Below are 25,238 nucleotides of genomic sequence, written 5' to 3'. Positions count from 1 at the left end.
CTACCTACACACCTGCATACATAGGTCCCTATCTATCTATTTATTTATATTCCGGTACGTATGCATCTTCGCTATATCAGCTGAGCTGTCAATCATTTGGCCACAGTAGAAAAGACGAACCACGGATATGGCAAATGCCATCTATGGCTCACTTTAATATACCTGACCTAGGTACACAGACCCAAGTTTGTTGATGTCTTACGTCTGTATTACGGAAAGAAGGACTGCTGAAACTTCAAACTTAATTTTATAATTAACTGTGTATTTAATCACAAAACGTAATATATATTTTCTATTAATTTAAGTATGTCCTATCGTGCCTTTGAATCTGCAGGGTTATTTCACTTTCACCCTGTATACCTACATATATAGCTCTCCTACCTACTGTATTTATTTACTCACCTACCCACATAGTTTTCATATCAATATACCTAGCCGTACCTATGTACCTACATACTTAAACCTACACAGCTTCCTATCTCTTTACCTATTTACCTGTGTACATAGCTTCCCTACCTACGTACATAGTTTTCCTGCCTATCCCCCTATAGCCTACATCTTTCGACGTAGCTTCCTCACCCATGTAAAGCAGTGGCAAAAAAAAAAACGGATCGACCTTTGTAGCTGATTTCAGAGCCTTGTTCACTCCAGAGCACGATAGACTGGTAACTAAGACTTTCGTGGTTCGAATCCTGCCTGGGAAGGAAACTTTTTTTTTTGTTCCGTATTCAAATTTATTCCAAATACTTTTCGATTGCTGGTAAAATTCATGTTCTGAGAATAATAAGTGAATTAAGTAGTAAAATATCGCTGCAATCGAAAAGTATTGGGAATAAATTTGAATAAGGAACAAAAAAAATCCCTTCCCAGGCAGGATTCGAACCACGAAAGTCTTAGTTACCAGTCTATCGTGCTCTGGGGTGAACAAGGCTCTGAAATCATCTACAGGGTCGGTCCGGTTTTTTTTGCCACTACTGTACATAAATAACTCTCCTACTTCTTATCCATCCCAAATAAACTACTTGGATAGCTTCCATATCTACCCAACAGATCTCCTACTTATTTACCCAAATACTTTCCCATCTGTTTACATTTCTACATACGTGCATAGTTTCCTCTATATACATAGGCTACTTACCTGCCTACGTAGCTCCCGTACCTACATATATAGAACCCCTATCTAACTAATTGAGGGGGTCCCGGCAAGAAAGTGCCAAACCACATTTTTGGACAAATTGAACTAATCATGCCATCCCATGGGAAATAATATATTTAAAATTATGGTGTCAAGAGTTTCTGCAGAAAACCTAACAGATGGCTCTATTATCCGTTGTATGTTCTTGCCCTAATACTTTATGCACCTTCTGTAACGGCAAGACAATGTCAAGCAACAAAGGTAATTTGGAGAGAATGGTGCACAGGAGGAAGCTGAAGTTTTCTAATGAATCAAATGATGAAGGCAGTGATTCCAGCTCTATTCTGAATATTTGTCACTTTCTGAAGAAGAATTAACATAAAAAACTGAAATACAGGCACTTTCCAACAATGTGGCCTCCGCAATCTCCAGATTTCAATCCCGCCACTCTTGGTTGTAGGATTATCTTAAGGAACGAGTTTTCCTGATATTCAACAACCCTACTGCAACTGAAAGATGCCATCTCGCAAGAAACTGCCAATATTCCAAGACATTATCAGCAAAATGCTGTACATGGTGTCGCAGACAGAATCCTGTACGTTAAACAAGAGAACGATGGACATCTTCCCAATATTTTGTAAACCCCGTTGTTTGCCCAACACTGTTGTTTTTTTCTCTATATCAAATATTACAATATATTTATAGGGGTTTAATGTTTGAACTGACTTTTGAAATACCCTATATTTTAGGTTATTGTTTGTCTTTTGTGAAGTAACGAAATTAATATAAAGTTGCTTTGTCTTAAAAATGGTGAATAATAGTTGAAAATATAACATTTCTGATGTCAATAAAACTACACACTATATAATTAGTAATTGTTTTTGCCAAGATAATGTCAGGCCACAGAACAGTATACATATAAATATAAATTTTTAACATAACATAATAAAAAAATATGTACAATATATTTCACATTTTAATTAAAAATATTCAAGGAAGCTCATTATACATGTAGAATCAAAATTTAACTTTTTCTGTGATTTGAGGATTTGATCAAACATTCAACTTGCCTTATTTCAAAAGTGTAAAAATGTGGCTTGGCACTTTCTTGCCGGGACCCCCTCAATTGTTCTCCTGCCTATATGTCTACATATCTTCCTTATCCAAAAAAATATCTACCTGCAAATTCCCCTACGACTACCTATCTAAACTACCTGTTCTACATACTTACACAGCTCATTCTGTCATGCAATCTACATCCCTATGTATCTGCATATCGATCTACCTTCTTCTTATCTTTTTTCGTTACATACGTAGTCCTTGAAACATTCGCCGTAAAAGTAATGAATTTTGCTTCATGCGGTTATTGTTCAGGGCATCAAATTTTATGTCAGCCTTGGTGAGGATAATTTCTTTACCTCATATTAGTTCTTTTATTATAGAGGAAAGTCAATGCATGCCAATCATACAACTATTCACCTTTGCTCTGGGATATGAACCTGTAGCGGATGATAATATAGAATTATAGACTTTAAATTTCAGTACGAAATTTAAAGCATAATTTCGTATAGTGCACATGCACAGAAACACATACTGTACCTATATTTATATAAGAGCCTTGTACCTGGCGAAAAAACAATCTTCGGACTCAGAACAATAAAATGGAAGCCCAACGACTTTTTCCTAGCAGCAGGAGCTGCTACTGCTCTTCCGATCAACACCTGGAGTCGCACTTTATTAGGATTCATAATTATAAGGCGAACATTACAAGGATGTTGTCAGAGACTAGCAATTTAAGGATTTGTCATGCTGATGTTGCAACACTTCATAGCATTTCAAATACTTAGAAGTACGTCACTAGAATACCAACTGTGGCTGTATAACATGTTCAAACGTGCAAGAATGTGATATTAATGTCTTCGGAACAAAAACTCGTGGAAGAAATGATTGTACAGTTCATACCTGAACTTGGACAGTAGCTTAAGCATTGAAGAGTTGCGCTTCGAAAGAATGTTTTTAGTAGGTTATTTATCGATGCTAGTCGACCTGGTTGGCGGAGTTGGTATAGCGTTGACCTTCTATGCCCGAGGTTGCGGGTTCGATATCGGGCCAGCTCGATGGCATTTAAGTGTGCTTAAATGCGACACGCTCATGTCAGTAGATTTACTGGCATGTAAAAGAACTCCTGCGGGACAAAATTCCGGCACGCCGGCGACGCTGATATAACCTCAGCAGTTGCGAGCGTCGTTAAATAAAACATGACATTTTTTAAACAATGCTATATCAATAGCTAAGTTACTTAATGGAATTCGTGATAGCAAAATGATATTTGGCGTACTGAGGCACAGGATTCGCCAGGGATTAACTGAATTTGCCCACAGTTGAGGGAAAACTCGTAAAAATCCCAACCAGATAATCAGTCAAAGCGAGAATCGAACCCACTCCCGATCATGATCACGATCACGATCACGATCACGATCACGATCACAACTCCAGAACAGCAGGCAAACGCGCTATTATCCCTGTTATTTGACAGTCTAGAAAAACTGTAGGTATTGATAGTGTGCTCAATTATTGAAGAACAGAAGCCGCTACGGAACCACCAAAATTCCGCTACATTCCGCTACGGTTGAGGACGCTGAATAAATATCAAAGAACTAGGAATGTGTTACGTGTTTTTTTTAAATAGGAAATGCTCTGTTTTCTACTATAGTTGTTCACAGTTTACGTTGTTAGAAAATTAAAGTTGAGAATTATGATTTTTTTTTTGTTTTTAATTTATTTATAGGCACATTTTTAAATACTTTATAAATATTCTTCTTAGCTAATTATTGTACTTGTTCCTGAATCACGTATGTAACTTGTAACCGTAAATCATTGTTTGTAATATCCTTTTATTACTCTTAACTGTTCCATTGTTCGTGAATGAAGTATTAATTTGAAAGTAAAAGTCAAACTTTGTTATATTAATGTTCTATTGATTATCTTTTTAAGGTCGTGTATTTACTTTGAAACGGTTAGACATTCTTGTATATCTTTTGCATTGATTATTCCTCAAACATCTCATTAATCTTTAACAGGATTCATTCTTTTATTAAGGTGCATTTTTCTACATAATTCATGTAAATTGTAACTGTGACCACAATTTTATATTATAATTTTACTATTGTTTATTGGTTATAAAATATGTATTTTGATGCCAACTATAACCCTAATATACCTCAGGGTGAAATAGGGTTTATTAAATTGGATAATGAAAAAAAATATATTCTCCTTGTAAGCAGTAATGTAAGTCAGAAATGATATTATTTCATTGAAACGTAGTTTAAATTTATTTTATGAAGATATTATAAGCGAGTTTTTTAACCTGTTATGTTAACTTCTGAGTTAAACTTTAACACAGCTTAATGAAGAGAGACATATTTTGACCAACAGCAATTCATTCAATTTGCAAGCAATCATAACTGATAATAATTAAACCAGGTACTAACTGAAACAAATTTTAAACTAGTCGATTCTAATCAAGGCAACCAAATAAACTCTCAGCGATAATATTTGTTTCTATTAGTTGCGTCTGAAATTATTATTGGACAAGTATTGATATTATTCTACTTGTGATTTCAAGTATTACAGTCATTTCTTGGAGTATATAAGAACTACGAAAACTATTTTTATATTATACAGTAGGATAAAAACTACAAATATATAAATAGTTTCCTTCAACATAAAAAAGGGCTACTATGTGTAGATGTGTTAAAAAAATCCACAATATTGCATATTTCAGAGAAAAAAGCAAACTTTAAGCTTAGAATGTAAGGGTGCTATTCATAGACATTTCGCTATCCCGTATTACGAGCTATCGACTGATTACTTGTACAGGATTCATATCATATCATATCGCTAACACTGGTTTATGAATACGAAAAACGTTAGTTCGCTGATCATCCACCAGAAGCCCGCGCTAAGAATGTCTATGAATACGGCCCTTCATGTTTGGAAATTCCGCTACATTTCAGAACGTTTTAAATCAGGCATCGCAAACTTGTGTTTCGTGAAACAGCGCCTGAACTCTGACGTAAGTTCCACTTGGCAACATCCTTCTCCGCGCTGAACCCCTTTCTCTAGCGTTGTCAGCATTGGTTCATTATCCAGTAGACTGGAGGCTCAATTTTAGGCAGGGAAAATGTCTTGTTTAGCCTCTCCTTATCAGGCAGTATGGGATGGGGAGTGAGTGAACGAAGGTGAGGTATTAATGTACGGTTGTCTCTTGGTAGTACTAGTAGTCGGGTGTTTCGAATTGAGCGCAACCACGCTTAAAGGAAAAACAAAAATTCGTACTCGATGAAAACTAAGTTAGCTGTGATAGGGAGACTAAAGAAAGATGTAAATGTGGCAAGTTTAGCTATAGAACTGTCCATACCAGAGAGTACATTAGCGAAGTAGAAGAGGAGTATTATTTGCAATAGTGATTTTGATATTATCTCCAGTTCAGTTCTTGAAAATAGAAAAACAGTAAAGAGATCAAATATAAACAATGCACAGATTATGTTCTTTCTTTGCTCTCTCAAAAGGATCAGTATGTACTGTGATATATGAAGGAAGTATATTTTATGCGGCGCGACAAGCGGTAATTAACTTTATTTCATTTATGAGTATTTTTAATTCTCTAGAGTGCAGAGTTCTTCCATGAAAATGATGTCACAAAAGTTTAAAAATTAATTTCAGTGCCTTGTGAGACAGTATAAATGAAGTACGCGCTGTTTACTCCTAGAATATACTATATTATTTAGCTGAAAAACTGTTATTTTATAAATAAATAGTCATAAAATTATAATAATTACATATCACAGATATTTCAATTTTCAAATATTGTTTTCCGGCGTTGGACCCTGAACTCATTTCGCTGAAATCATCACCTTCATCTCACTCAGACAGTCTAGAAAAACAGTAGGCAAGATAATCAAAGCAGTTGCTAAAGCGTCGTAAAATAACTCAATAATAATAATAATAATAATAATAATAATAATAATAATAATAATAATAATAATAGTAATGATAATAATACATTATTCAGCATGGCAATTAATGTATATATATACTCCTAATTGAACCGTTGAGCAAAGTAAACATATTACATTTTGTCCGACAGAACAACAAAAAAGTTCTCCTTTTCATTCTTTACGAAACTACCTCTTAGTGCTTTTAGAAATAGAGTTTGTAGAGCGACATGATACCGCCACTGCTTGCCTTCAGTACGTGAATGAAAAAAACAGCAATGTAGGCCTATACAGGAAACTCCTCGTACCCTTTTGAATGTCTGTGATTACACGATGTAATCACGACACCCGCTTTGGTCACCGCTGCTTTAGAGGAACAGTTATTCTGTGACGTCGCCCTTACTACTCTAATTCCTGTACTTTCTTTGTTGTTATAATAGGGCTACAGAAAAGCCCTCCGAAACCATCTGAAGATTCGCATTTCCGATTCACATCAAAATCCATCCCTAGGTGTCGCCATTTCTCAAAATCGATCAATTCGGTGTTAACGTTCTTTGGGACAGAAAATTCTCACAAATATTTGTGGGGAAACGATACATTGAGGAACGATTGATACTTACTCTCTTACTTACTTACTTACTTACTTACTTACTTACTTACTTACTTACTTACTTACTTACTTACTTACTTACTTACTTACTTACTGGCTTTTAAGGAACCCGGAGGTTCATTGCCGCCCTCACATAAGCCCGCCATTGGTCCCTATCCTGAGCAAGATTAATCCAGTCCCTACCATCATATCCCACCTCCCTCAAATCCATTTTAATATTATCTTCCCATCTACGTCTCGGCCTCCCCAAAGGTCTTTTCCTCTCTGGCCTCCCAGCTAATACTCTATATGCATTTCTGGATTCTCCCATACGTGCCACATGCGGGTCTTATTTCCACAGTTTAAGTTCAGGAATCACAGAAATTAAACGGTGGATCCGGGAAACGATTTATGCGGTAATTCTGATTGTTGTGTTCTACGGCTTTCTTATCGTCTTTTCAGTAGGCGTTCTGGTGGGGATAAAAAACCTTGTAAGTTCTTAAGTAATTTTATTTCTTAATTTCACCTTGTTACGCCACGCAATAATCCAGAAACTTTTGCTTCCTTGAGAAAATACATATTTTGCTAACCATTGCCCGAAATCCAAAACGATGTCTTCTCAGTGACGCGGCAAACCTCAGCCACGGTCCGGTCACATTTCGGTGGGTACGCTCCGTGTAAGAAGTTTCGCAATAGACCTATATAATACGCATCACGTGCTCGGTTCTAACACAAATTTCATGTAATTTATGTAATTAGTATTGGTTAAAGTGGGGTCGATATTTAACATTGCTGGACGCACAAGCGGAGAAAATGGAAGGAAGCCTGAGGCTTTAGGGTCATATTTTAGGTAACCAGTTACGACAGCACGATGGTTAATTCGCTTGATGACTTACATATCAAAGTTTCGTAACTGAGAAGTTAAAACTGTTACCTACTTCTAATGTTGTTATATTCTTTTAAGGTCCAATTAAAGCTTTCACCCAGAGAGATACTCATTTCCAATACTTGCTCGGTGAAACAAGTTCTCAGATTGGGTTTTCCTCCGAAGTTTTTCCTCAAAAAATTGAAGCTGACTTGCAGGGTAACTTTCGGCATTGTATTTCGAACTCGTTTCGCTATCATTAATTGAGGCATTCCCTGGAATAACAACTTAACTTACGTTGCATCTTTTTTCAGTTTCCAGCATATATTGAATCCTTAATAACACATCTTCCTCCTGACAAAATATTATTTTCTTCCAACACACTGCCTTCTAGAAACAACTGTTGTTCAGGGCAATGCTGTTACACCCGACCTAAAATGTTTGATGTTGTGTATCGGTACCGTACTTGGTTATTTAACGACTCTATGTCAACTACTGGATTATTTAACGTCGATGGAATTGGTGATAGGGAGATGGTATTTTGCGAGATGAGGCCGAGGATTCGCTGTAGATTACCTGGCACTCGCCTTATGCTTGCGGGAAACCTCGGAAAAACCCAAACGGGTAGTCAGCTCAAACGAGAATCGAACCCACGCCCGAAAGCAACACCGGATCAGCAGGTAAACGCACTACTCCCTGAGCTATGCCAATGGCCATGCTCTCTATCTTAAATTCAATATTTAGCAGTTAAGTTCTTGTTTCAGAGAACGCCTCAATTTCAACTTCATCTGTAATCATTCAATAGTTTCATGTCAATACAGAGTGCCGCTGAGTATAGTACCGTTCACTTTCACACAGATGACATAATTATGAGAGGGCTGCAGAACTCTTAAGGGGACTGCGGTGAGTTAATAACGGACTCCGTCGGAACTGAGTGTTGTGTGGCTGAATCGATAGATGGCATCAAATAGTGAATCACAGTACTAAAACAATCATCCATAAAAAAGGAGTGGGGAACACATGCCTCAGGCTGCTGTGCAAGCCTTAGGGCCCCTTCCCCGTAATGTGTATACAGGGTGTCTCATAATTTCTACTACAAACTTCTAGGGTTGTAGAGGGGACTAAGTAGATAAAGTTTTGATTATGAACCTGTGTCCGGAAATGTATCGTTTCGATGCGAAATAAGTTTGTTGTATTCTGACAAAAATGGTATGTGATGGAGTGAGGCGATGCGGAAAACGTTCGTGATACATGCATTGTGCATTATCGGTTGTGCTGCATGTTTGTGAAACATGGACTCTCACTTTGAGAGAGGAACAGAGATTAAGTGTGTTCGAGAATAAGGTACTTAGAAAAATATCTGGGGCTAAGATGTGTGAAGTCACAAAGGAATGGTGACAGTTACATAATGCAGAACTGTACCCATTTTATTAATAACCTAACATGATTAGGAATATTAAATCCAAATGTTTGAGATGGGCAGGGCATGTAGCAAATAGGCCTATGGGTGAATTCAGAAATGCGTGTAGAATGTTAGTTGGGTAGAACTCCGTAGAACTGATTGTAAACAGAACGCACACGAGATCAGGGGACTGCAGAAGTCGCCCTCAGCCCATTTTGTTTGCGTACCGTGAAGCGGGAGATTTTAAATCGAATCGATCTTCAAACTTATTTTACATCGAAACGATACGTTTCCGGACACGGGTTCATAATCAAAACTTTATCTACATAGTCCCCTCTACAACCCATAGAAGTTTGTAATAGGAATTATGGAAAACTCTGTATATATAGTGTGATTCAGGACCTCTGCAACAAACTCTGGGGATCGATAGTTCTTGCAATGAGGATAATTTTTCGTAAAACAAGCCATGTTCTCCGATGCCTCGTTTAGGAGCTAAGCGACATCGAATAAGAGACAGGTTTTAGTGATATTAACAATTATTACATTAATTATTTTTCAGATATGTTAGCTGACAAGTTACAGGTGTTCAAAGTGTCTACCCTGAACCTGATTACATTCATTATACCGTCGTAGCAGTGGTTATCGGCCTGTGTCGAATTTGATCAAAAGCAGCTAATACTCGCATAGTCGGTTCCTCTCTGGTGTCAATTCGAATGGTGTATTACTTCCCATGTCCCAAAAGAAAAAAAAAAAGATTAAGGGCGTGAAGTCGGGTGATCACGCTGACCACGCAACAGGTCCGGCTCCCCCTATCCATTGCTCCCCGTAGATGTTGTTCAGATGTGCTCGTACAACCAAGTTGAAGTGCGTTGGGACGTTATGTTGAAGCACATGTCCCCTCACATACATAGGTACACGAAGGGTACATACTCTACAAGCAGCGGAAGCGTGTTCAAGAAGAGCGCTCCATTCAAACGGGGCAGCAAAATGACAGGACACTTGTAACCTGTCCGGAAGGATACTAGAAGAAATAAATGAATAATTAATTTCATAATTAACTGTAAATGTCACTAAAACCTGTTTTTTTTTTTTTCGGTGTCGCTTAGCTCCTACATGAGACATGGAGAACATGAGTTGTTTTACGAAAAATGATTCTCATGGCGAAATCTGTCGATCTCTAGAGTTTGTTGGAGAGATCCTGAATCGCTCTGTATAATATATGATGAACCGTAAGTAATTTTTATTAATTTCAGGGGTTTGTTCTTTGAGATTTTCAAACAAAAGGTTTAATAGAATTTTGCTCGTTTTCTCTTTCTTTGTGGGACAAAAAATTGTTTTATATGAAACATTTCGTAGTGTTTTGGTAATGACATTGATTTAATTCAATTTAAGAGAGCGGTGTATTGTGATAATAAATAATTTAAATAATTTTAGTTTTGTCCTTCAAATATGTATGAATTTAATCCTAAAAAATGAAACTTTTTAAAATTCCTGTGCAGAACTAAAAGTTACATTCGTTCGGATCAAATTTCAGCATATTTAAAGACAAAACTAACATTCTTTCAATATTTTATTATCATAATACACTACTGTCTTAAATTGAATGAGCATATTGAAAATTAGAAATCAATGCCTTTCACAAAAGACTCTATGAAATGTTTCATATAAAACAATTTTTATCCCAGAATGGAAGTAATGTTTTAAATATCTCAAAGAATAATCCCCTGATATCAATTATATTACTTAAATTGAACATATAGAATAAGAGGAGCGATGGTGCGTACTCTTATCTGACACCAGTAAAATTCTTACTCCAATTAACTAACGCATTTAAATCTTATTTGTAATTCAAGTTACTGTAATAGGCTATAATTTATTTTGAATACTTTATTAGAGAATACTTACTGAAATTGTTAACAGTTTCTTGTGGCGTACTCGATGAAAACCTATTCTAATTCAATAAATAATATGTCTCTGTACTCATTTCTAGACGTCTCTGTAAGTTTTATCGTGAAAAAACCATCACAACAAAACCCCTCTTTGATTAAAGAATGATACATTTCATTATGGACAATACAAGTAACTAATACTGTATGATGCTAAACCTCTTAAGCTTTCGTTTTTTCTGAACCGACACATGCGAGGTTCAAGACTCCATAGAAATAGTGAGTGGCTTCTATAGCTGCGAGGTGTGTAGACCTCGCACCTCATAGCTATAGAAACCACTCAATCTCTCTGTCTATTCCGGATTTATACAAGACCAGTCTCGCATCTCGCATACGTCAGTTAAGAAAAACTTTCAGAATCATCTAAAAATACCTTTTAGTTAAATACCATAGCTACAGTATGAGCATCGCTAGTGTATTTTATTAATTCACTCGATTTCTTTCCCACAGATACTACATTCCTGCCATCAGGATTGAGTTCTTCCTTCCAAGAAGTGAGTACAGATCGAATATTACATAGTAGAAGGTAGAGATGGAGCGACATAAGAATTTCATCACGAATACCAGGTTTCAGATTTCATAATTTATAGCTGATACTAGATGTCCTTCACTATCTCTTTGTGAAGTCTGAATAAATTATTGCAACTCTTTATGTATTACCTCAAGATTTTTTTGATAATATGTGCGCATATAAATACAACCACATTCATATATAGGTCTACATATATATTCAGTCACACACATATGAGGAGCTCTGTGGAAAAAGAGCCCATGCCACAAAAACTAAATTTTGTAGAAGTATTTATTCCTCAGAGATTCTCTCTTCAAGTGAAAAAAGGCATTTTTAAATGCTTACCATGTCCGATAGACACATGCCATAAGACTGGAAGTCCATAAAAGACGTTCTAGATGATAAGATGTGTCGGATTATCGAAGAAACTAAAAATCAACAGGAATGTGGCATGGGTCCTTTTCCACTGGCCCTTCATGTAGTATACACATAGGCACACAGATATACAAATTAATACGACACAAGAGAATATATCATATTCAACGAGTTCAAGTATTGAGAAATGGGTTATTTCATTCTAATTCAATAGATACTATTATTGAAGTACCGTACTGAAATTTCTTTTTCTACATCACCATTACAAACATTCTTTATTTCCAGTTAAAATCGTGCACAATATGCCACATTATTACACCAGTGCCATAAAATATGACCATGCCACTAAAACGTAACATGTGACATAATAGTTATTTATCCAACAAGTGGATAATCTTGATGATTATGGCATGGGTTAATGTTTCTCGCACGAACGGTAATTAGTGCGACAATTTTCACGAGTGTCATAATAAGATTATACACGAGTTGGAAGCAACACTTTATGTCATCTTAGTATTATAAATTGTAGGAAATAAATTATGAAAGAAATTCAATTCGGGAGAAAGTCTTCATATGTTCTTATCGATTAGTTGCGCCTGGCATTAACACTGAATAAGGAGAAATGAATGACCTTGCAGGTTATGTTACAAATGTTCCTTTATTTTGTTAATATACTGTAGTTTCTCTGAACTACAGAACAGTAAAAAATTAATGCATTTCCTTAATCTTTCATGACTTAAATATTACACCTTACTGACTAACAATGACTTTTAAGGAACCCGCAGGTTCATTGCCGCCCACAGATAAGCCCGGAAAAAGGGCGTATACGTTAATATGGCGAATTGAGATACATGCAGACAAAGATTTTAAAACGCATCTAAATAAAATGTTACACAGAAAATGAAGAAAGTTACGCATTAAATTGAAAATCGTAGCGAGCATAATGTTTTGTAGCATTTAGACAATGTTCATTATTAAATTTCTTTATACCGGTACTGTATTTATACAATATAAAGCTACGGTCTGTACGCCCTTTATCCATATAACGATTCGCTTAGGGAATTTAATGTAGATTTCAGATTTAAATTTCACACGAAATTGAAATAAATACATTTTATCATATTCATTATGTACTTCTAGAGGAATTTACATTATTTCAGGTATACTGAGTACTGAATAGATATAAAGTCCGCAAAGCAAAATCTCTGAATATAACAGAGAAAGAAAATCCCCATTTTGCGTGAACATAAATAAATAAAATTTATACTTTGTACAATCCTGACAACAATAAACTTCAGAATCTGTAAATTGTAACAAATCTCTTTATAGAACATAAAATATTTTCGTCTGAATCTCTGAGTTTCTTAAGTTTGTTTATTCTTAAAGCAAGAACAATCATGAACATAAAAAGCAGTCAAAAGAAAGAACTGGATTCACTAAATTGAATTATGAATGACATTCTTCAATTTGACATTCAAACCGTTCTCGACTTCCTTGATCCAAAAACGGGAACAAATCTCTCACGTCACTTTCCCTTTGAGGATTCAAGGGTACACGCTGTACAGACTTCGGTTTCAAGCAGTCTACAGCATGCTCCTCATATTTGCTCTTCCAGACACGGAAGGGAACATACAGCAGTTTGCTGGTTCATAGGTAGCAGAAGATAACAATGTGCCAGGTCGTTCGTACTTTAGTAGTACATATTTCTTATGCTGAACACACGTCCTTTTGTGGTAGGCTTCACTAGGAAAAAAGGAGACAATGCTTCATTCGTCTTTTATTGCACTCCTGTCCACAGTTAGGTTGAACGGTGTTTGATTGGATCTGCAATTGAGACTACTTCCCAGTAAGACTTCGCTGTGAATGCAGTTGCCAATTTTCTAGTGTTTGTCTTCAAAAGTCCAAAGTTACGATCACATTGACAAAAGAATGTTCACGCACAGGGAAGACATGTGTGATATCTACATTGTATTGTTTTGCAAGCCGTGAACAAAATTTTACGATGATAATATTTTTGTTTTGCCCTCCGCAGGCATTCGAGAACAAAACAATGTGAAACAATATAAGAATATTTAATGAATGCGTTTCAGTGAAAATGACTTATCAATATTTAAAAAACAACAACAAATATTTATACATATAAACATTTCATTCAAGTTAATAATATGTTGCTAACGTTTTCGCCTATTTAAGCATCTACAGGCATATATTCAAAATATATCATATGGTACATTAGAATTTTATTAATATTGGTATAATCATTAAATAGGTAATTCAAGAATCTTAAAATAAATATATTAAAACAACAATAAAAATTAAATAAATAAATAACATTGTGTTAATTATTGCCTTCGATTAATTTACATGTTTAATGGTTAAAACCAAACTAATATTCGAAATCTACTTCAATTTTATAACAATAACTAAAACAACTATTCATACACATAAGAAAATTACAATAATTATGTACCGGTACATTAAAACAGGTTCAATTTCTATTAATGTTACACCTGTGTATAAGGTTTATTAATTCAGAAATTATATCTTTATTCAAAATATATCATGTGGTACATTACAATTTTACTAATATTGGCATAATCATTAAATAGATAATTCAAGAATATTAAAATAAATATATTAAAACAACAATAAACATTAAGTAAATAAATATCATTGTGTTAATTATTGCCTTCGATTAATTTACTTGTTTAATGGTTAAAACCAAATTAATATTCGAAATCTACTTCAATATTCTGTTTGCTAATATGGGAAATTATCAAGGAGCATTATGCGGGGATCATGGAATAACATAGTACTAGAATTATTAAAACCATAACATTTCAGTTTTTGTAAGAATATGTGAGAAATGGTGTCAAAAGCTTTGGTAAAATCATACAAAGGGCCAACCTTAACCTTGACTTTTCTAAAACACCTAAGCACTTCTCCAGAAATTTAACTATGGCTTCAATTGTATTGTGGGGAAGCTCTAAAACCATATTGATTAACAAATAGACGATTGTATTCAAAGTAATCTGTAATTTGATTGTTTAACAGGACTTCAAATACCTTTGAAAGTGTAGGTATTATACTAATTTGTTTATAATTTGAATAATGTAGCTGATTACCGCTTTTATGAACGGGAATAACTTTGGAATATATAAAGATGTCTGGAAAGGTGAATTTATCAATACAAATGTTGAAAATATGAGTTAATGGCTCACAAATAAAATTTGCAGCTGTTTTGATAATTTTTGGACTAATACCATAAACATTTGGACACGAACTGTTTCTAAGTTTCAGAACAGCAGTGTAGACCTACTGAACAGTTACATAATTAAGTTTGAAAACTGTACCTGGTTTATGTGATTTATTTATGAAGGATAAATAGTCTAATCGTTATTTCCTTTAAACGTATTAAGAATTTCATCTATTTGAAAAATGAAATGGATATTTATTTCTTCAGTATTTATGACGGGATGTTTGTTCTTGAGTTTAGAGTTGCTATTCAGTAATTCAGGAAAGACGAAATTAATAGAATCTACGAATCTTTGCTGTATAACCTACTTAAAATACGAATACATTACGGTGAAAGGGGCAAACATAACCTAATTCGATGAATTAAATACGAAGATAACCAGATGCTTCATGTTATGACTCGGTGTATATATATATATATATATATATATATATATATATATATATATATATATATGGATATGACGTCACTAGTAGTAATTCATTGGTAATGTACAACACACTTTTTATTTCTTTTATGGAACAGAAAGATACAACTCCATACTTTATAATATCTTTCATTAGTAATTTGTAATGTACAACACCATGCCTTTGTGGAATAGGCTCCAGTACACAGGCTCAGTGTAGCTGAGCTCCAGTGAGTGTCTCAGAATATTATATATTACCGTACTGTTGAAGCATGTACGTAGAATATAATGGAGAACATTTTTGAACAATTGCTCGGAAATTCATTTGAGATTATCTTCCTTTCCTTAAATAAATAATTACACCCTAGTTACGACATGGAGTTAAGAAATCACAGCGTCTGTCTCTAAGAACCCCAAATTTGTTGGTCCTTTCTCGCTCATTAAATTTCGACGTTGAGTAGGCCTTAATCTGCAGTTGCAAGAACCGTTAAATGAAGTACTACTACTACTGCTATTTAAATTAGGCTGAGTCATTTAACTGCAATCTATTTAGTATGCGCTACGCAGGAACAAGTTTTTATGTTACCCCAAGCTAATGAATGAACTTACGTAATAGTATAAGTAGCCTATGCTATATTGTATAGCCTATTCATAACTCCTTTATCAATAAAAAGAAACGAGATACATTTTTATCTATAACTAATACGCAGGAACAAGTTTTTATGTCACCCCAAGCTAATGAATGAACTTACGTAATAGTGTAAGTAGCCTATGCTATATTGTATAGTCTATTCATAAGTCCTTTATCAATAAAGACAAATGAGATACATTTTTATCTATAACTCATATGTAGGAACACGTTTTTATGTAACCCGAAGCTAATGAATGAACTTACTTAATAGTATAAGTAGCCTATGCTATATTGTATATTCATAAGTCCTTTATCAATAAAAACAAATGAGATACATTTGTATCTATAACTCTTCATTCCAATAGAAACAAAATGCAGGCAATGCTCTTATGGGCTTTATTCTAACGTTAATGACTTGGGATAATTGCTCTTGTATTCCAATTCGTCTGTGTTCAACTGAAACATCCAGGTTGTGCCAGAGTAGATAATCATTGGCGTCTATACAGTATGCACTGATAGTGAAATTGAAATATCAGACTTATGATATTCGAAGGCGCTAACGGTTTTCATGGCAATATCCTTTCCTTTCTCTTTTTGGCCAATAAAACGTTACTGCTGCAAGTTGTTGTTTTAATTCCACTTCATTCGTAGTTTTATGTGCAAGGGAAGATATTTCATGCAAACACAGCATTCTCCAGTCTTTCCTATTTTTCAACCTCCCTCTTAGTCTTAATATCGTCTGTCATCTAATATCATCCTCTGCACCGAACTTTTCTCCAGTTCACTATTCCTTCCATTGCATCTTTCAGTAGACAGTTTCTTCTTAGTCAGTGGCCCAGTCAATTTTTTTCATTTTCCTGATAAGCTTCAGCATTAAGTATTCTTTCTTCATCAACTCTTTCTGACACAAATTTATTTCTTCTTGTATGTGTCCAGTTCATACACTCCATTCTTCTCCATATCCACATTTTCAATGCTTCTAGTCATATTTCTTCACTTTGTCGTAAAGTCCAGGTTTCTACCTCATACATTACCAGTACCACACTACATATAAATCACTTCATTATTATCTGTTTTTTTTTTCCCAGAGGTCAGCAGAAGATGTTTCTTTATCTACTCACTTACTTGTGGCTTTTAAGGAACCCACAGGTTCATTGCCTCTCTCACATAAGCCCGCTATCGGTCCCTATCCTGAGCAAGATTAATCCAGTCTCTACAATCGTATCCCACCTACCTTAAATCCATTTTAATATTATCCTTCAATCTACGTCTCGACCTGCCCAAAGGTCTTTTTCCCTCTGGTCTCCCAACTAACACCCTATATGCATTTCTGGATTCGTCCATACGTGGTACATCCCCTGTCCATCTCAAACGTCTGGATTTAATGTTCCTCATTATGTCAGGCGAAGAATACAATGCGTGCATTTCTGCGTTGTGTAAATTTTTTTATTCTCCTGTAACTTTATCTCTTTAGCCCCATATATTTTCCTAAAAACCTTATTCTCAAACACCATTTATCTCTGTTCCTCTCTCAAAGTAAGGGTCCAAGTTTCACAGTCAAACAAAACAGCCGATAATATAACTGTTTTATACCCATAAATTCTAAATTCCAACTTTTTTTGTGAGCAGACTGGATAATAAAAGCTTCTCAATCGAATAATAGCAGGCATTTCTCATATTTATTCTGCAGAGTATCATTTATATTTTTTACTGTTGCTCCAAGATATTTGAATTTTTCCACTTCGTCAAAGGATAAATTTCCAATTTTTATATTTCCATTTCGTACCATGTTCTGGTCACGAGACATAATCATACACTTTGTTTTTTTTTTTTTTCGGGATTTACTTTCAAACCTATCTCTCTTTACTTGCTTCGTGTAAAATCCCGTGTTTTCCCAAATAGTTTGTGGATTTTCTCCTAACATATTCACTTCATCCGCATAGACAAGAAGCTGATGTAACCCGTTAAATTCCAAACCCTTGCTGCTTTCCTGGACTTTCCTAATGGCATATTCTAGAGCAAAGTTAAAAAGTAAATGTGATTCTTTTTTTTCTATAGGTATAAATACAGAGTTATCCAAAGGCCACAGAATAATTTAATCCCAATTTCCTTTGTTAGAATGTAAGTTTATAGAAAAATAATAATATAGCTGTTCATAAAAGAATGAAGGTTATTCAGGTGTAAAACCAGTTTAGAAGCATTCAGATATAGTAGCTATTTTTCTCCTATGTAATTAGTACCCTCTCTTGTAGAGAATGAAGAGAATTTAAAAGAAAATCCTGTGGTTTGTCTTTTATTTACCATTTTGTCGATCCACTTGCCGCATCATGGCTAGTACGCTATGCTTTCATAAAGGCACCCAGTTTCAATTCTCGACGTAATCGTGATTGAATTTGTAATGAATAAAGCAAAAATTGCAGAGCGTTTTTACTTCGTGATACTCCCGTTTCCTTCTATAATTCTACCAAAATTCCCTACCTTCCTCTCACTTAATCTATCATCTGCAATACTTAAAAATAAGCTGGGGTTAACTGAAGTCTTGGGGATAATACAGATTTCCGATGCTGATGGTTTAGGGGATTGGGGCTCCGGGCTCATCAGACGCAGAATTCTACCTGTCTCTGTTAGGCCGAGGCAGGATGGCCACCTGCCAGCTTCGAATTCCCGAATACTACACAGGTCACCTGCGGAATTGGAAATTCATTGCATATATAGGGAGCACAAAGAGCCAATGCAAGCGTAAGGACAAGGACAAGGATCCATTCTGTGTTCGGCCCTCAAAAGCCAAGACAAGTCAAACAAGATAACTCCTCCGGACGCCAGGAAAGGCATACGGGGGGCAGGAGGTAGAAATATAACCTTTCATGACCTCTGAACTAAGATCAGATGGTTACATTGGAAGTTATATCTCCAATGTTGTGTTCGATGTTTGAAGGCTATAAACAACTTCCTTTACGAGGATTTGTGGACTTGTTCCCTCAGTTCAAGGTGCATATCCGCAGCAGTTACGAGTGAATGAAGTCTCCTGGGATTGACCAAGGCTGGCAACGTGTTTTCAATGACCTTGACATTTTCTACACTTGCGGCTTCGAAATTGTTGCTAATAAAAACACCGTTGTTCGCCGTGCATCTTGCTGGTAATACTGCATGGATATAATATTAGTATTAAAACCCATTATGCACTTAGGCAAGAAAATTATTTATTAAATTTGTGATCGATAAGCAGTCTATCACGGTCCTCTGGCCGCTTTCTTGCTTTTTTTGTGGTCAACTGTCTGAAGACAAGTTTGAACCTTGTAAGTGACACCAACAAGACATCACTCATGAGGCAATTAAGCCAGGAGATAATGGGGTAGGGTGACCAGTTCCCTCTTTCTTACTTGTGGTGGCGTTTTCTGTAACTCATATGGAAAATTATTTTCAGGAAAAACATTTGCATCCCAATAATGGATCTTAAATCACATTATGTAAGGAGTGTGTGCCTGTATGTATGTATGTATGTATGTATGTATGTATGTATGTATGTATGTATGTATGTATGTATGTATGTATGTATGTATGTATGTATGTATGTATGTATGTATGTATGTATGTATGTATGTATGTATGTATTGTATGTATGTGTGTATGGTGCGTGTGTTTATTTCCATAATATAATTATACGTAAGTGGAAAATGGTCAATAATGCCTGTAAGATAAAATAACAATGTTATTTCTTATTGTCAAAATTTGGGCTCGATGCTTTTTGGAAACTAACAAAAATTGTATTCAATTTTGAGCAGTGTGACATGTACTGAAATCGCTAGGACTTCAGATTCATATCCACAACGTCAGTATTAAAGCTATGTAAATATTTATCTAAGGTAAGCAGTGTCCACTTTTATACTAAGGGCCGTATTCATAGACATTCTTAGCGCAGGCTTCCGGTGGATGATCAGCGAACTAACGTTTTTCGTATTCATAAACCAATGATTTGATATGTGATATGATATGATATGATATGATATGATATGATATGATATGATATAATATGATATGATATTATATGATATGATATTATATGATATGATATGATATATGATATGATACGATATGATATGATATGATATGATATGATATGATATGATATGATATGATATGATATGATATGATGTATGATATGATACGATACGATATGATATGATATGATATGATATGATATGATATGATATGATATGATATGATATGATATGATATGATATGATATGATATGATATGATATGATATGAATTCTGTACAAGTAACCAGTCGATAGCCGGGGCTAGTTAGCACGGTCGTAGCGCGGGCTAGCGAAATGTCTATAAATAGCACCCTACGAAACTGAAGTTTGCTGATTCGAAACCAGAACGATTCCTTCTTTTTCTTTTAATACTATTTATCGCGTTCGGTTAGTTCATTATTTCTTACTACATTTGTAAATAGACCTAGTTGTAGTTGACTGTAGTTTTTAGTCTAGAGTTACCGTTACTTTACGTATTGATTGAGTTTATTTTGTAATTAGCCTCAATTCTGTACTGTGCTATTCTGCACTGTCTTAATTGGTAGGCTACTTGCACTTTCTTAGTTTCAGAGAAAGTTGTCTTTCTGTGTTTAATATGTTTATTCGACCACATAACACGGTCCCAATGAATAGGATATCTTTCTTTGTCACCTGTATTGTTTATCTGCAGAGGACGGTAGATCAGACTTCAAATCATATATTTTTTGTGTGTTTCACCAGTCAGCCTTGTCCACTTTTTTGTTTCTCACTTATAATAATGTGTTACGTTACACATACTCTGAGTCCTGAGAAAGGACAGGAACATGGAACTGCATTATTTTATTGTATTACGTGATGTTACGCGAAGCTGAGCACACCCTTTCATGTGACTATGCGTGCGTGTACACCTAAGTACTACCTTTTATGTGAGCAATTACTCTGTCATAGTTCTGTGTGGAACTGCGCATCTTTTTAATAGTAAGTAATGCAGTGGGCAAATTCCGCACGACACGGAACGGATTACATGGTAATTTTACTTACAAAACAATGCAAACAGACTTCTGCTTAACCTACTTAAAGAAGGAAGAAGGAGTAGTAGTACAAGATAATGATACTTTCCTTGCGTCTCTTAGTAGTGTAACTTTCAAAAGAAGTAAGAAATATATACAATTCTTGTATTTTATAAGCTTGTTATACTGCATGGCAAATTTTTACAAGAGAGTTGAACGTTAATAATCAACTGCGAAAAATTGCCACGTTCATTTTGGGAATTTAAAAAAATTGCATTTTCAATGTTTTTTTTTTAACTCTGAACCGGTAATTTTTAATAACGACAGATTTAGAGAAATTATTACATTCACTTCAGAGAAAAATCGACAGAAGCGTAAATATAGATTTATTGTGATGCACATCTTTACGTAGAATTACGTATGGGTGCGATCACTTGTCGACAGGAACATAGATTTACTATGCTGCATACGTAAAAGAGTTGGCGAGTAGGGAGCGGAGCATGGATAACGAGAGGAATACGGGAGAATTCAGGGGATACAGAATGAATACAAAGAATATAAAGAGAATATGGCCCAAGTGGAACAAAAGAAAAAGAGGAGAATACAAAGAGAACAATGGAAATGCAAGTAGAACAAGGGTACAACAAGGGGAATAAAATAGAACAAGAACAATACAAGTAGAACAAGGAGAATAAAGTAGACAAGAAGAATACAAGGAGAACAAGGAAAATGCAAAGAGAACAAGAGGAATAGAAGAACAAGAGGAATACAAGGAGAACAAAGGGATACAAGAACTAGAGGAATACAAGGAGAACAAAGGGATACAAGAACTAGAGGAATACAAGGAGAACAAAGGGATACAAGAACAAGGGGAATACAAGAACAAAGGGATACAAGAACAAAGGAAATACAAGAACAAGAGGAATACAAGGAGAACAAGAGGAATACAAGAACAAGAGGAATACTAGGAGAACAAAGGGATACAAGAACAAGAGGAATACTAGGAGAACAAAGGGATACAAGAACAAGAGGAATACAAGAAGAACAAAGGGATACTAGAACAAGAGGAATACAAGGAGAACAAAGGGATACAAGAACAAAGGGAATACAAGAACAAAAGGATTACAAGGAGAACAAAAGGATACAAAAACAAAGGGCTACAAGAACAAGAGGAATACAAGGAGAACAAAGGGTTACAAGAACAAAGGGACTACAAAAACAAGAGGAATTCAAGGAGAACAAAGGGATACAAGAATAAGGGGAATACAAGGAGAACAAGAGGCATCCGAAGAGAACATGGGGCGTTTACATTTTTGTATGACAGTCAATTTCGAAGTAATCCATCCCATACTTAGCGAGGAGAAAGACGTAATTCTGTGTCAAAAGTAAGTGCTCACAAAGCCCGTCTTCAGTATTTTGATCGCCACGTTTCGAAACCAAATTTTTAAAGTGGAAAGGTAGAGTTGTACCCGCTTAAATACTGCAACAAGACTCGCGTTACGACTAGGATTGGTCTGATGATTACTATAAACGTTATTACAGTGACATGATCTAGCAGTCCTAGCTCATGGACCGTCATTAACGGAGACAGCGACAAGTGCAGGCCTAATGTTTCGAAACCGCTGCGACAGATTGCTATTTGACTACACTAGACGCTAGACTAGAATATAGCCTATCCCGATCGTGATCCGAAAACTTAAGAATATTATGTGCTAAATGTAAAACAACTTCCAAAATCATAATTCATACCAGTTTTAAGGTTTACTAGCTTATATTCAATTCCTATTTGTTCACAGATAATTTTTAAAACATTTACTTAATGCTAAGAAGGCGGAGTCAAATTTCTTGTTCGTGTCGTACAGGGATATCATTTTACAACTGAAAGATAAATTATGTAAAGATTTAATTAATTCTGAGCCTTAATTAGGCGAATAATAAACGAAAACATGAAGTAGTGATTAATTGCAGAATAGGTAAACGTGTTCTTTAATGTGCACACAACCTGTTTTCTTCAGTGCACAAAATAAGACGTGACATGTATAATATGCAAAGTTTTACAGTAATATACCTTTCTCTGAATTTCAGCAGTTTTTTCTACCTTCCATTCTGCTGTTCCATTATATTCTGCCCTTTGAGCTCTGGAAACAAAAATAACACGTTGATCACTTGTAGTTAACATTACGTATACTACTTTCTCATGTTACAAAATTGAATGGTAATTCGCTACTCAAGAATACAAGTTTCCTGACTCGCTACATGCGTGAGGAATGAAATACAGTATAGCACATTTATGTCAAATCTATAAAAAAAAATGTACCACCAGGATTATAACAGCTATCGCGGCTTATATCTGTTTAATACGACCTATAAATTTTATGCCATAATAATAGCAAAAGTCCATACCTGTAAAGTAACTGCTAGCGCGTCTGGCCGTGAAACCAGGTGGCCCGGATTCGAATCCCGGTCGGGGAAAGTTACCTGGTTTAGGTTTTTTCCAGGGTTTTCCCTCAACCCAATATGAGAAAATGCTGGTAACTATCGGTGCTGGAGCCCGGACTCACTTCACTGACATTATCACCTTCACTTCATTCAGACGCTAAATAACCTGAGATGTTGTAAAATAACCCACTAAAAAATAACAAAACTTTTCAATCTAATTGCAGAACCTGTTTTATTCAGACCCAGGATGGTTTTAGAAACATCCCGTGCCATTTATGTCTTTGTAAAAGTAGGCTATATTTAATTCAAGAAACCTCGAGAGTTTAATTTGCTTATATCTTTATATTTTTGGATTATGAGGAGGCGTTTGATAATGTAATGTGCTCGTTATTATGCTGAACTTTACATTAAAATTGTTCCCTGAAAAAAAAAAAAAACATTGAATTTTATCATCACAATAATTGTAAAAGTAGTTTTTTTATATATTGAAGTTGTGTTTGAGACTAAACAATAATATAGTCAGGCTTTCAGGTAGAAGGTCCCTGTGAAGCTGGCTTGAATAATTTCAAGGGAAAAATTATTCCGGGGCCGGATAGGTACGTTAACAGAAAGCCACAATTTAAGTCACACAGAATTGTGTGCACTCAAGGCTGGGTTCTGTCGTCTTGTCAGTCTATTTGAGTTGTGTGGATATAAAGGGAAGAATGTGACGTTGTCGTGTATAGTTTCTGAGGTGGCTCAGTTGGTAGAGCATTCGTGCCCTAAGCGAAGTGTCCCGGGATCGATACCCGGCCCCGGAATAATTTTTCCCTTGAAATTATTCAATAATATAGTCTGTTTGATTTATTCGAAATTAAAACTTTCTGACGCTCTGAAATCAATAGAATAAGTTTGACAGTCCATAAATCAAACACAAGAAGTCCCAGTTAAATACAGGTTGAAAATTAAACTGAAAATATTCCACAGAGAAAAAGAAAAGGCATATAGAAATCCATAGAACACGTAGTATTTATAACTCAGATATCACACATTTTCTGTTCTCGCCCACCTGCAAAATCAATCTTGAATCAGAACTTCCAATACTGTAAACTAGAGAATGGTTTACCTGGATATGTCAGTTTGCATATTACGAAATAATACCCATCAGCAGACCACGAACACTACTTATGCACTCAGAAACACCCTCTGTAGTGTTCAAGATTGCAATACAATTTATGTGTTTTAGTCAATAAAAAGTTTGCTTCCGAATTCTCTCAGGTAATGGCAGAATAATACCAATTACGATGGGCCGCGATCTGCCTCCTTTCCAAGTGTAATGACACTCCATATATTGTATTATCTGCCACCTTTCCTCTGCAGACTAGCCAACTGCCCGAGAAGTTGTACACTAATTGGTCAAAGGTAATGCTCCCTGCTATATCAGTCTCAACTAAAATCACATATATTATATTATATTATATTATATTATATTATATTATATTATATTATATTATATTATATTATATTATATTATATTATATTATATTATATTATATTATATTATATTATATTATATTATATTATATTATATTATATTATATTATATTATATTATAGTTTTAAACGACCTGAAAACTACATTAGATTTGCTAATTTCGTCGCCTTTATTACATCCTGATC

The 25,238-nt window shown here is 35.1% G+C and overlaps 1 protein-coding gene across 2 annotated transcripts in view; it reads left to right on the top strand.

The window, feature by feature from the left end:
• LOC138710604 (very long chain fatty acid elongase AAEL008004) overlaps positions 1-25,238 on the top strand; it is a 324,219-nt gene that overhangs the window by 138,191 nt on the left and 160,790 nt on the right. The window contains exon 2 of one of the 2 annotated variants that reach the window (XM_069841607.1): positions 11,385-11,428. The exons of the other annotated variant lie outside the window; for it this stretch is intronic. The gene's annotated coding sequence lies outside the window, so the exon portion shown is untranslated. The remainder of the gene's footprint in view (positions 1-11,384; positions 11,429-25,238) is intronic. 2 annotated transcript variants of the gene reach the window in all.

Source organism: Periplaneta americana, chromosome 12 (genome assembly GCF_040183065.1).
Source record: "Periplaneta americana isolate PAMFEO1 chromosome 12, P.americana_PAMFEO1_priV1, whole genome shotgun sequence".
NCBI lineage: Eukaryota > Metazoa > Arthropoda > Insecta > Blattodea > Blattidae > Periplaneta > Periplaneta americana.
Note: the sequence above shows the minus strand (reverse complement) of the source record. Positions and strands in the feature narration are given on the sequence as shown.